We start from the raw sequence: 13,412 nt of genomic DNA on the forward strand, positions 1-13,412 counted from the left end.
TGTGGATTGTTGTAAAGCCTATAGACTAGGAGATAGGAAAATTCCTCACAGGGTAGGTGGAGAAATCCTGTGGCATCGATGCTTGTTTATGGCCTAGAAATCCAGTGGGGATTGTGGTAAAGCCTGGTATTGTATGTTTATTGTTTATGTCCTAGTGATCTGGTGGGGATTGTGGTAAATCCCAATTCTATTGTTGAGGGTGAGGTGATGTAGCCTTAACAAGCCTTTGTTGATTTTGGTGATAAGTCCCACATTCGTGCTTGGAATATGGCACATGGGTGATTGGATGAAGAGAGACTTGCCTCAACCAATCTATGGTCTGGTGGAACGTGGTAGTCCCATATTAGGTTGGAATTTGCATTCATAGATGAAAACTATTTCTCCTTGGTATTATATGAGAAAATGTATTGGATCATATGAGACACTTATGGTTGATGTATCCTTCATATTTCTGTTGGTTATATGTTGGCTATGAACATGTTTTATGACAGTGATGATGTATGGATCTCATCATGTTTTGATTTGTAAATGAATGTACAATGAATATATGACCTAATCAATGATAATGTAGCTAATGTGATAAGGCATCAATGATTCTAAGAGATTTTGACATAAGTATGTGACCCCTATGCTCAGATATGTTGTTATGACCTGTAGAATGCATATTTGTACATGTTTAACAAAATTCTTGTCATGGCTAGTAGGGTCCCAGTCAAGTATTTATTCAAGTATTTGCATTTGTATCATTGTTTCTATGTTAGTTTTCATTCCTGAAAGTTCCATGGAGTTCTGGGTAGTGGCCTCAATCTAGAATTTGAAAAAGTTGCACAGAATCGTGGGTCACATCCTCAGAACTAGCTGAAAAAGACCTCAGTTGTTTGCATGCCCATGTTGTGAGAGCGACTGGAGGACCCCAATCACATGCATGTCCATGTCATGGTAGTGATTAAGGATCTAGGGTAGTGAATTGTCAAGTTGTTTCAAGGGTTGATTACCTGGAAGGGTTGGTTGGCTCCTGTAGGTTTTTTTTTATGTGCAAAAGGTCAGATTGGTTGCATTGTGGAAATTCCACTTCCTTAAGGTGACTAGGTTGTTGAATTATATTATAGGAGCCCCTAATCACATGTTTACCCAAGTGGACTGGTTAACTTGGGTAAATGTGGGAGGAGGGCATTGCAGAGTGGTATCAGAGCATGGTTCAACACTTGGAATCGATGGGTGGTGTGTTGGTCATGCATGCATGTAGGTTGTATGTGTGCTTGCTATGTATGAATGGTTTTGGTAATTGTTATAAATGTGTTTCCATGTAGGATTTGATGATGTTTTTTTTGGGATGCTTTAGTCATGAATTCATGTGAGTTGTATATGCATTTTTTATGCATGTATAGTAGGTCAAACATGCATTGTGAGGTCATTATTTGTAGTTTAGGTCATGATGATGATATTGATATGCTATGAGTATAATGTGTTGACTGAGATGAAGTAGGAGATGAGGATCATTAGAGGCTACGACACTAGACTTCGGGGTAAGAGCATATCGTCATATAGGTTTTTATGTTTGGCATGAAGGTGTGTGGTTAATGCTTGTTATAAGAATTAGTGTTACTTATATACATGTTTTTCATTTTATTGTTGTTTTGGTTACATGCATGGTAGATGCTAGTGAAGCAATGTGGTCATATGCACATGTGTCGAATAGTCACGAATGATAGTAACTTGTTAATTGTTATATGATAGTTAGCTTGATAATTATGTTATATGTTGTTGATGAGTATGTTATATGTTAACTTGTTGTTGTTATATGTTAGTTAACTTGATGATTAGGGTTATGGAATTAATATCATGATGTTATATATATTGTCTTAATTTGGATTGGCCTATGCGGATGGTTAGGGTTATGACATTGAGGTATGAGTTAACTTAATTGTGATAGTGTGTTGTACTAATCTAGATTGACTATGCATGTTTGCTTGTTATTCATGAATGATAATTTTTTATAAGTTTATGATGTGAACATGTTCGCTAGTTACTATTATGGACATCATGATCTTATTTACATTTGAATTAATACATTGTGAAGCTATATTGTGCTAATATAGATTGATTGTGCATACAAGATAACATCCCCTGAGATACATTAAGGTATGAGTTTTCTTATGTCATATAATTGGTTCTTGACTATTTGATTATGTCATATATTTGGTGTTTGAGTGTTTGATTATGTCATCTAGTTGATTTATCTAACATGGTACATTTACAGTCTGTTTGAATGTTTGATTAATTACATGACATGAGTATGTGTTTGTAATATTGCATGAATAAATGATCTTGTTTTAAGATTTTGTTACTAGCACATATGCATTTAGACAGTTGATATGTACTTGAGTGTAAGTAGGTGATAGTTGTAGCATTATGTATTACGACTGAAGAATGTTACTATGACATGGTTGTTAGAATTAGTAAAGGTTGGTTTCAAATTGATAGATATGGTCTCTTGATCTCTGGAACATGTGGCTGAAATGTGTGTTCAGTTACAAGGTAGTATGTTTGGCACAACATGGTAAGATAACTGGTATATTGTTATATTTATTTATGCATGTATATTTATGTTTTTATGCAAGTATGATGCAAGGGATTGCATGGAAAGAGATTGCCATAAAAGATTGAAGGAGGCACTGGTTGAACTTTCCCTTTGAAGCACTAGGAACCATGGTGTTTGTTGCTAATCCTGTGCTTTTTGTCTTTTGTGATTTTTTGGGCTTGAATTGTGACTTTCTTTTATGTTTGGTGCAAGGCCATGCCACTTTGTTTGTGGTGTTATTTGCAATTGGTTTTGATGGTTTTCTTCTTGTTTTAATTTTTTCTTTCCTTTTATGTTTTGAGGGTCTTGGGAATTGGTTGGGGAAAGAGAAAGTAATGGAGCTCGAGGAGATTTTAATGAAACCTAGAAAGTAATGTGAGACTTGGATGAAGCCTGGTGCATGTGTAAGGGAAGTTGAAGGTGAAAATATGACAGTCGGTTGGACTGGTTGGGTCCATTTGGTAAATGAAAGTGGCAGTACAAAAATGAGAAAGGTAATCGTAAGGTAAAGTAAATGGATTGGAGGCATCATATGACTTGGCAATATTGGGAACCATTGTTCTCAATGTTATGCATGCTATGAATAGATAAAGGGAGTTCTCTTTACCTTCACCCTATGTTATTTGGAAATTATGTTGTGTTCTTGATTATGTTGATGTCTATATATGTATTCATGTATGTATGTATGTCATTGTCTGACAGGGTTGTTAGAAGTCGTGATTGTTTAATGCTAATATATATATATATATATATATATATATATATATATATATATATATATATATATATATATGTATGTATGAATATATTTTCCTTTTTGATGGGATCATGATTTTTTATGCTGATTTTTATATATATGTATGTATGTATGTATCTATATCATTGTCTGACATGATTATCAGGGATCATTCTATGGAGGAATGATTTATTATGCAGGTGAAGGTCATGAAGAGGTTCCTGGTCTGATGAGGAATCAATTGGGAAGAGTAACCCTGACAAATCTATGAGGTCAGTATAATGTGAATATGAATTGATATTATGTGATTATATTATGTCTATGTTATGGATAGGCTATACTGAGGGATACATTAGTAAAATGCAAGCAATATGATCTATCACATGCTAGGATAAGCATGGATGGCATTGAGACACTAGAAGCAAGGTTTCCTAGTAGAGGCATTGTGGTGTTAGATGTGCAGTGCTACTATTGTGTATATGTTGTGCATCTTGTATATTTAGTGATTGTAACTATGGTGTTGTATATCTATTGTATATATGGTGTTGTGTGTATATTCCATATGTGGTGTTAGGTATAGATGGTGCTATGTAGATGTTGGATATGCGGTGATGTGTACATATTGTACTACGCACATCATGGATATGCGGTGTTGTGTGCATATTGTACTTTGCACATGTTGGATATGCAGTGTTGTGTACAGATGATCCTATGTACATGTTGTATATGCAGTGCTATGTACATATGGTGTTGTGCACATGTTGTACAAATGGTGCTATGTACATATGGTAATGTTTGCATGATTGTACATGTGGTGCTACGTGCATGTTTTGTTGTGTACATGTTGTACATGTGGTGTTGTGTGCAGGTGGTGATGTGTACATTTTGTGCATGTGGTGTTGTGTACATGTGGTATTGTGTACACATTGTACAAGTGGAGTAGTGTGATGTTGTGTACAAGTTCTGCAAGTGGTGTTGTGTACATGTGATGTTGTGCACACATTGTGCATCTAGTGTTGTGTACAGGTGGTACTATGCACATGTTATACATATGGTACTAGTGTACACGTGGTATTGTGTGCATTTCATACATGCTATGTTGCGAGCATGCAATACTATGTATGTGTATTGTGTATATGTGGTATCATGACATATGTATTTGTTGTATTGTACTCTATGTAGTACACGTATTATGTTGTGTTGTATTCGAGATGTAGGTAGATGTAATTGTTGGGTGTGGAGCTCGATTATCTTTTGTATTCAAAGGTATCGCCGCATTGGACCCCATTTCGTAATGGAGCAGCAATGCTGCTCGTAAAATATTCGCTGTAAGGGGGGTCCAAGGGGGGACGACTATGACCTTTGGGAGCCCCACCCTGGTGGGGGATCGGGGGCAGCGCCCCTGAAGCTAAGAATAGATGTAAAATTGCCTTATAAAATGTTGTAATTTGGTAGTCAATATGGGTCCTTCATTAGGTGGAGATCTGACGGTAGAAGTTATCTTTAATTTAGGGTTTTTTGCTGTAGAAGGCAACCCCTCACTATATATGAGGGAATTGTATTGCGTCTATGTTTATCTGTATTCTGACTGAGGAAGAGAGAGGAGATTGAGAGCAAAGAGGGAATTACAATGGATCTACTGTAGGTTGTATCTCTTTAGTTTCCTAGATAATATAAAAAGAGGGACTGGCTATTTCTCTGTGGACGTAGCCCAAACTAGGTGAACCACGTATATCTATGTCTCTCTTGTTTTATGTGTTTTCTCTGTTTATATTTCTGCAATATTTTATGTGTTCCATTGCTCTATAGTATATAATTTTTTAATAGCTAGTATCAAAGCCGAAGGTATTTTTGGTTGATAAACTCATAGGAGAGAAGGGTTCCTGGTTCAAGTGGGAGCAATGACGAAAGATAGTAGGTTTAGGGTCGAAAAATTTAACAGCCAAAACTACCAGCCGTTGAATATGCCGATGGAAGATTATTTGTACCAGAGAGATTTGTACCAACCATTGAGTAGAAAGACAAAGAAGCCAATGAGTATGACAGACACAGAATGGGATATTATCAATAGAAAAGCACTTGGAACAATACGGTTGTCCCTAGCGGCATCGGTAGCGTTTAATATTTCAAAGGAAACGACAACATAGGGTTTAATGTCAACATTGGCCAAACTATATGAAAAACTCTTGGCCTCAAATAAGGTATTTCTTATGAAGAGTTTATTTAATATGAAGATGTCAGAAGGTGGATCTGTTGGTGATCATTTAAATGAGTTTAATAGAATTACTAGTTAGTTAATTTTTGTAGGGGTAACTTTTGATGATGAAGTTAGGGCTCTATTATTTTTGTGCTCATTTCTAGAAAGTTGGAATGGTTTAGTTATGGCCATTAGTAACTATGTCTCTGGATCTAGTACTTTAAAGTTTGATGATGTTGTCAGCACAAAACTTAGCGATCAAATGCGATGGAAAAGCTTCGGTGAGACATCAGGTAATTCTCTGATTGCAGAGATTAGGGAAGAAAAATGGAAATAGGAAAGAGCCCTGGATATTTCAGTAAGTCAAGAAAAGGCAGATCCAAGTGCAGATCGGGAATAGTGTGCTAGAAATGTGGGAAGAAAGGACACCTGAAGAAAGATTGCAAGTCTCGAAAAGGAAAAGAACGAGACGTGCAGGAAGAAAATAATCATGAATCGAATGTAATAGGTGATATGTTGCAAGATTCTTTGATTCTTTCATTAGAAAATATTATTGATGCCTCAGTGGTAGATTCAAGGGCCTCATTCCATGCCACACCTGATAGGAAACATTTTTATGATTACGTTCAAGGAGATTTTGGACAGGTTCGATTGGGTGATGATAAACCCTATAAAATCATTGGAATGGGTACAATTTTCATAAAACAGCAAAATGGAAATCAATGGCTATTGAAGGAGGTAAGATATGTTCCAGATCTGAAGAAAAATTTGATTTCAATAGGGCAGTTGGGAGGCAAAGGTTGTGTAACTACTTTCACAGATAAAACTTGGAAGGTCACTAAAGGATCCCTGGTAATAGCAAAAGGAGGAAAGGTTGGTACATTGTATTTATGCAATGGTATTTCTAATTCTGTTAATGCTTTAACCTCTACAAGAGAAGATACAACATTGTGGCATCATAGGCTTGGGCACATGAGTGAGAAGGGGATGCAGATTCTTCAAGTCAAGAAATTTGTTGCCAGGTTTGAAGCATGTTGATTTAAAATTCTATGAGAATTGTGTTTATGGAAAACAGAAGAGAGTTAGATTCCTTAGAGTTGGGAAAGAAAAGAAGAGCAAAAAATTAGAACTTGCGCATACAAATGTATGGGGACCTGCTCAAGTATCTTCTGTTGGTGGCTCTCATTATTATGTTACTTTTATGGATGATGCAACCAAAAAAACTTGGATTTATTGTATTCGAAATAAATCTGATGTATTTGATACTTTTAAGAAATGGAAAGCTTTGGTTGAAAATGAGACAGGAAAATGGTTGAAGTGTCTCAGATCAGTCAATGGAGGTGAAGATTGCAGCAAAGAGTTCGATAGGTACTGTTCGGAGAATGGAAATTGTAGAGAGAAGATAGTTCTAGGAACACCACAAGAAAATGGTGTGTCAGAAAGGATGAATAGGACAATCATCGAGTGTGCAAGGTGCATGAGATTTCATGCAGGATTGCCTTTACAATTTTTGGCATATGCTGTAGATACTGTTGTTTATCTAATAAACAAAGGGCCTTCAAGTTCCTTGGATGGTGGTATTCCAAGGGAGGCATGGACAGGTAAAAAGGTAAACTACTCTTTTTTAAAGACTTTTGGTTGTGAAGCCTTTGTCCACATTAATAAAGAAAATAGAACAAAGCTTGAGGCAAAATCAAAGGAATGTACCTTTATTAGATATGGTGTTAATGATTTTGGTTATCACTCTTACGATTATGAAAAACACAAAATCATTAGGAGCAGAGATATCATATTCAATGAAAAGGTTTTGTATAAGGATCAGCTACAGGAAAAGAAATAGGAAAAAGAAAATAGAGAATACACAGTGCTTGACGAGATCACAAGAAAAGTGATGGTGCCTGAAAATCATAATGATCAACTGCAAAAACAACAACCAAAATAGCAACAAGCACCTCAAACACCTAAAAGTGGTGTTAGAAGATCTACCTAGATAAGTAGACCCCCTAAACGATACTCTCCTTCATTATATTATGTATTGTTGACTGATTCTGGTGAACCAAAATGTTATGAAGAAGCATTGCAAGTAGAAACCAGGAAGAAATGGGAGCAAGCCATGAAAGAAGAGATGGAATTCTTAGCACATAACCAAACTTGGGACTTAGTTAGGTTGCCTACAGTTAAAATAGCAATGCAGAATAAATGGGTTTACAAGTTGAAGGAAGAAGATGGAGGTAGAAAAAGGTATAAAGCTAGACTTGTGGTTAAAGGGTTTGCACAGAAAAAGGGTATAGACTTTGATGAAATATTTTCTCATGTTGTTAAAATGACTTCAATCAGAACTATTTTAAGTCTAGTAGCAGCTGAAGTTTTGCATCTTGAGTAGTTAGATGTAAAAGAGAACCTTTGTCCATGGGGGTTTGGAGGAAGAGATATATATGTAGCAGCCACAAGGATATGAGGTAAAAGGGAAGGAGAAACTATAGTGCAGGTTTAAGAAGAGCTTGTATGGCTTAAAACAGGCTCCAAGGCAATGGTATATAAAATTTGATAGGTTTATGTCTGAACAAGGTTATACTAGATGTCACTCTGATCATTGTGTTTATCTCAAAAGGAAAAATTATGGTAGCTATATTATATTATTATTGTTTGTAGATGACATGCTTGTTGTAGGTTCTAACATGCAGGAAATAAATGTGCTCAAAAGAAAATTGGAAAACACATTTGCAATGAAGGATTTGGGTGCTGCAAAACAAATCCTTGGTATTAGAATAACTGGAGACAAGAAGAATCGCAAACTAACATTGTCTCAAAGTGAGTACATAGAAAAGGTGTTGAAAAGGTTTAATATGCAGAATGCAAAACCAGTTAGTATACCTTTAGCTAGCCATTTCAAATTAAGTAAGGAGGAGTGTCCCAAGACTGAGGAATAAATGGCTCATATGTCTAAAGTTCCATATGCATCAACAGTTGGAAGCTTAATGTATGCAATGGTCTGCACAAGACCTGATATTACACATGTTATGGGAGTTGTAAGCAGGCACATGAACAATATAGGAAAAGAACATTGGATGGTGGTGAAGTGGATTCTCAGGTATTTGAGAGGTACAACAAATCAAGCATTATTCTTTGGTGGTTCAAACATTGCTCTACAGGGATATGTTGGTGCAAATATGGTAGGTGATAGAGATAACAGGACGAGCACAACAGGGTATGTGTTTATTGTAGTTGGAACAACTTTCAGCTGGGTCTCAAAACTACAAAGTGTTGTTGCACTCTCAACAACAAAAGTAGAGTATGTTTCTGCTACAAAGGTTTCTAAATGAATTGGTTAAGAAGCAGGAGTTGGGCAAGTTATATAGTGACAGCAAGAGTGCAACACATCTTGCAAAGAACTCTGCATTTCATTCCAAGACTAAATATATACAGCTCAAGTACCATTTCATATGGTCAGCGTTGGAAGATGGACAGTTGAAGATGGAAAGGATACACACTAGCCAGAATCCTGTAGATATGTTAACAAAAGTTGTAACGAAGGAGAAACTGAGAATCTGCTCAATTTCAATTGGTCTTCAAGTATGATGAAGAAGATGAGAAACAGCCAGGTCCAAAGTGGAGTCACTGTCTAGCAAATGAAGCAGCGGTGGAGTTGCTACAATCAGTCTCCAAGTGGGATATTGTTGGGTGTGGAGCCTAATTATCTTCTGTATTCAAAGGTATTGCCACATTGGACCCCATTTCGTAATGGCGTGGCAACGCTACCCATAAAATATTCGCTGCAGGGGGGGTCCAAGGGGGGCAGCTGCGACCTTTAAGAGCCCCCCCTTGGCGGGGGATTGGGGGCAACGCCCCGAAGCTAAGAATAGATGTAAAATTGCCTTGTAAAATGTTGTAATTTCGTAGTCAATCTAGGTCGTTCATTAGGCAGAGATCTTACGGTAGAAGTTATGTTTAATTTATGGATTTTTTCCCTAGGAGGCAACCCCTTGCTATATATGAGGGAATTGTATTGCATCTATGTATATTTGTATTCTGATTGAGGAAGAGAGAGGAGATTGAGAGCGAAGAGGGAATTACAACAGATCTGCTATAGGTTGTATCCCTTCAGTTTGCTGGATAATATAGAAAGAAGGATTGGCTGTTTCTCCATGGATGTAGCCCAAACTGGGTGAACCACGTATATTTGTGTCTATCTTGTTTTATGCATTTTCTGTGTTTATATTTCTGCAATATTTTATGTGTTCCATTGCTCTGTAATATATAATTTTCTAACAGTAATATGTGGTGTTTTACATTTGGTATAGATGTATTAGTTGTGTTGTACATCACGTGTATATATATGTGTGGTTATGCACATTATGTATGTGTATGTGATTGAGGAAATGAAAATGCACTAGGTGTGGAAACAGATCCGGTACGTGTATGGAAAGGACAAACGATAAAGGTAGAATCTAAGGAATGACTAAAGGATAACTATCTGTATTTCATTCTAGTTTTATTATGCATATGATCTACGATTCTGATTTATGATCGTTACATGTGATCTATGATTTTGGTTTTTGATGATTGCATGTGATTCATGATTTTGATCTCTGATGGTTTTGTTTTGAGCTAATCAGATGTGATATCGTTATACATAATGATTTGATCAAAGATGCTAGTTTGACTTTTGGTGATGGGATGTAAATATGATTACAAGTGTACCTTACTGACAAGCTACCAATGAGGTATGATGTGAATTTATTTCAATTTGTTTTATATCTAATGGAATTTATGTACTCGATATAGGAAGTGTTACACAAAATATTGTCATCATGACTTTCTGCAGTCAGTGTGAGTCTATCACCACTCATACTATCCTCCTTTGCAAGTCTCAAACCTCAGCTCTTCATGTCAAGCCTTAAAAATGAGAGAAAGTCCTTGAAAAGATTTAAAACTCTGGTTCCGCACTTTCTCTTACCATTACCTACGGTCCCGCACCCCTTGGTCATGTTACCTGCGGACCTGCCTGCTCTGTCTCTAAAGGCGTGGGTGCGGACCCATGTAAAAGTCAAAAAGGCGCAAGTTTATTCTTAAAAACTCACTTTGGGTTGATTCTGGATGCTTCTAGAAGGAATCTTGACGTGGGTTGTTCGCTCCTAGGTGGTTCATGCATCGCATAACTAAAGGAGCTAACCCCTTGATGAGAGGAGCTTATCCCTTTGAAGGTGGACCTGGTAACTTCCCTCCTCTGCACTATAAATTGAGGCATTGGGTTGGTTGCTAGGGAGGAAAAGCTGAACATTTTTCAGGGTAAATGTTGTTGGAATTGAGACTTCCTAGTTAAGCTTGAGAGGAGAGATTACATACCTTTTGGCTTCATTAGGAAGAGAGTGAAACTTGTCAAAATACAGGAGATTCTTGCTGGACCTTGGGAGGAGCTTGTATAGCATCAAGGCACCAAGGTTGTAAAGTTATTCTTTGTTTAAAGTTAATACAATCAGATTCGTTTTTCTCAATAAAATGTCTCTTATGATTTATTTCATGAATTCCTTGATCATCATGATAAATATGGTTTATTATATTGGCTATGCAAGTGTTTTTTGATGTGTGCATGTTTGTGTTTGCAGATTCTTTAAAAGGGAGCTCATTTGGACAAACGGAGCGTGGCTTTCACAAACTAGCACTGGACCTGAGGTAGGCCTAAAACATCTGTTGGCCCTTATTTATAAATTGCATATTTAGAGAAAGATAGAATTTGTTTGGTTTTCTTGTCGCTAGATATCCATAGATACTAGGGAGATCGGTCTTGTTTGCAAGAACGATTTATCCGCCTGACAAAATGGCGACTCCACTGGGGACTTGAATTTTTGGTTTTTGCCTTTGATTTTACTTTGACTTGAGAAACTGCTTCTCTGTTTCTGGTTTTTTTCTTGCTGTGTGGGATTGGGTAGGTTTTTAGATTTTGAATTGTTTTTTATTTTTTCATATTTTTGAGAGTGGACCGCACCTGCTGTTTGTAACACAGTGCAGACATACCTGCACTGTTCCTTTACTACACAGTGCGGTACCGCACTTGGTTATACCAAGGGACTGCGGACCCTATCAAATTTTTGAAAAAACTAAATCTTTTCATCTAGTTAAGCTTAGGATTTGTTTATCTTGTTTAGCATCTGCCCAGATTTACACGTGTCTTGTCAGAAACTTTTTGTGAGTGAATTCCATTGGCATTTAGGTTTTAGGTGAATTTCTAGAAGTTTTGTGTGCCTGGCTTGATTTCCGTTTGGTCTTTGTAGTAACTCAGAGCTTAGAAGCCTTAGAAACCTTAGATCACCCTAGTTTTTGCTGGTCTTTTTATAAGTCTGACCGATTGTAAAATCTGCCTTTGGTGAGGAATACATCTCGTTTTTCTCTTTGCAAAGCTTCGAAAGAACTTGTGTTGAAAGTTTTGGATCTCATTTTTAAAAAAGAAAACAAAAGCTGGTTGTTTTTTATTAATTTGTTACTCTAAACAAGTTAGTCCTTAGTTTGCTGATAACTAAGTAAAACATCCTTGAAAAGAAATTTTGTAAGCTTTTACTTCAATTAGTTTTTTGTAGAATTTATAGATCTCAAGATTAGATTTTTTAACAGTTTTGAGTGTTTTATAAAAATTAAAAAAAAATCTCTTTTGAAAAGTTTGTTTTCTGTAGTTTTTGATTGTTGAAGAAAAAAGGATTTTTTCGTGAGCATAATTAGTAGTCTCGTTTTTTAGTTTATTGAAAAAGACAAAAAAGTTTTCTTTTCATTTTTTTGTTAAGGAAAGATTTGTTTTTCAAGCATTTGCATTCTCAACTCTTTCTTTAGCTAGAAATTCGTTGAAGAAAAAGGATTGTTTATCATCTTAGGCACATTTTTAGTGTTTTGGAGTCGAGTCTTCACACCATGAAGTTTCATCTCCGCACCTTTTGACTTCAGAAAAAACCAATAAAAATAACGCTTAAAGTAAAATTTATCTAGCAATAATTTTATTTCTAGGGCTCTTTATCACTAACATAGCTTAGGCTAGTATCTTGGAGTAGGGAGTAATTAACTCTCCAAGATAGTAAAAAAAACAAGTAGTTGTATCGTGCGGTAGGAGATAAATTCCAATTGTTACATCTATGCTCTGGGAAGCTCCTCTTATAGGAGTCAAGCACGAGATCGTATCCGAACCGGTGGGGTAATCAATCCTTCCTCATTGGGAACGATAGTGTTAGGGCCTCATATTGTCCCTTTTTGACCATATATTTTGCTATGATACTATCCCTTTCAAACTTATATTTAAAAGCCTTTGTTAAGATTTTGACCCAATTATCTCTAAGGTATGAAATGATTCTTCTCATCACTATATGTTTAATTATTTAGCATATAAATCATGAAAATCTTCATAGTTAATCTTTGAATTATTAAGTGCTAAACAGTTAAAGGATGATGCGCAGTTTGTGATGTTGAAACAACGGGAAGACTATTTTTGTAGTTGCTGAAACAACAGGAACAACATGCGGATCACGATGCTGAAACAATTGAGATCCGCATTCTAAATACAACAACAGCAGAGGAATCGGGATTGATCACCAAAGAAGCTGTTACACAGGATGTAACGCTTATATCTAAAGACAGCATTACTGTAACAACATTTCATTGACAGGGAATTGACTTCCCTATTTTTGTATAATGGGTTAGAACAATGTAAATCTTTTGTAATAGATGTCTCCTCTATAAAGAGGAGACATCTACATTAGAGGGGGGGGAACAGACTGTAGAAAAAGGCTTAGCTGAAGGAATAGGACTGGAACTCTTTTCTGTAATATGACATGTTGATGGATGAATAAAGTTTTGTTCTGAGCATCTTTTTCTAGTTCTTGTTTCCTGGGGAATCTTGTGAGAAGGACAGGGCCCAC

This window comes from Pinus tabuliformis, chromosome 4_2 (assembly GCF_031772625.1).
Source record: "Pinus tabuliformis cultivar Carrire ecotype Pingquan chromosome 4_2, CPIR1, whole genome shotgun sequence".
NCBI lineage: Eukaryota > Viridiplantae > Streptophyta > Pinopsida > Pinales > Pinaceae > Pinus > Pinus tabuliformis.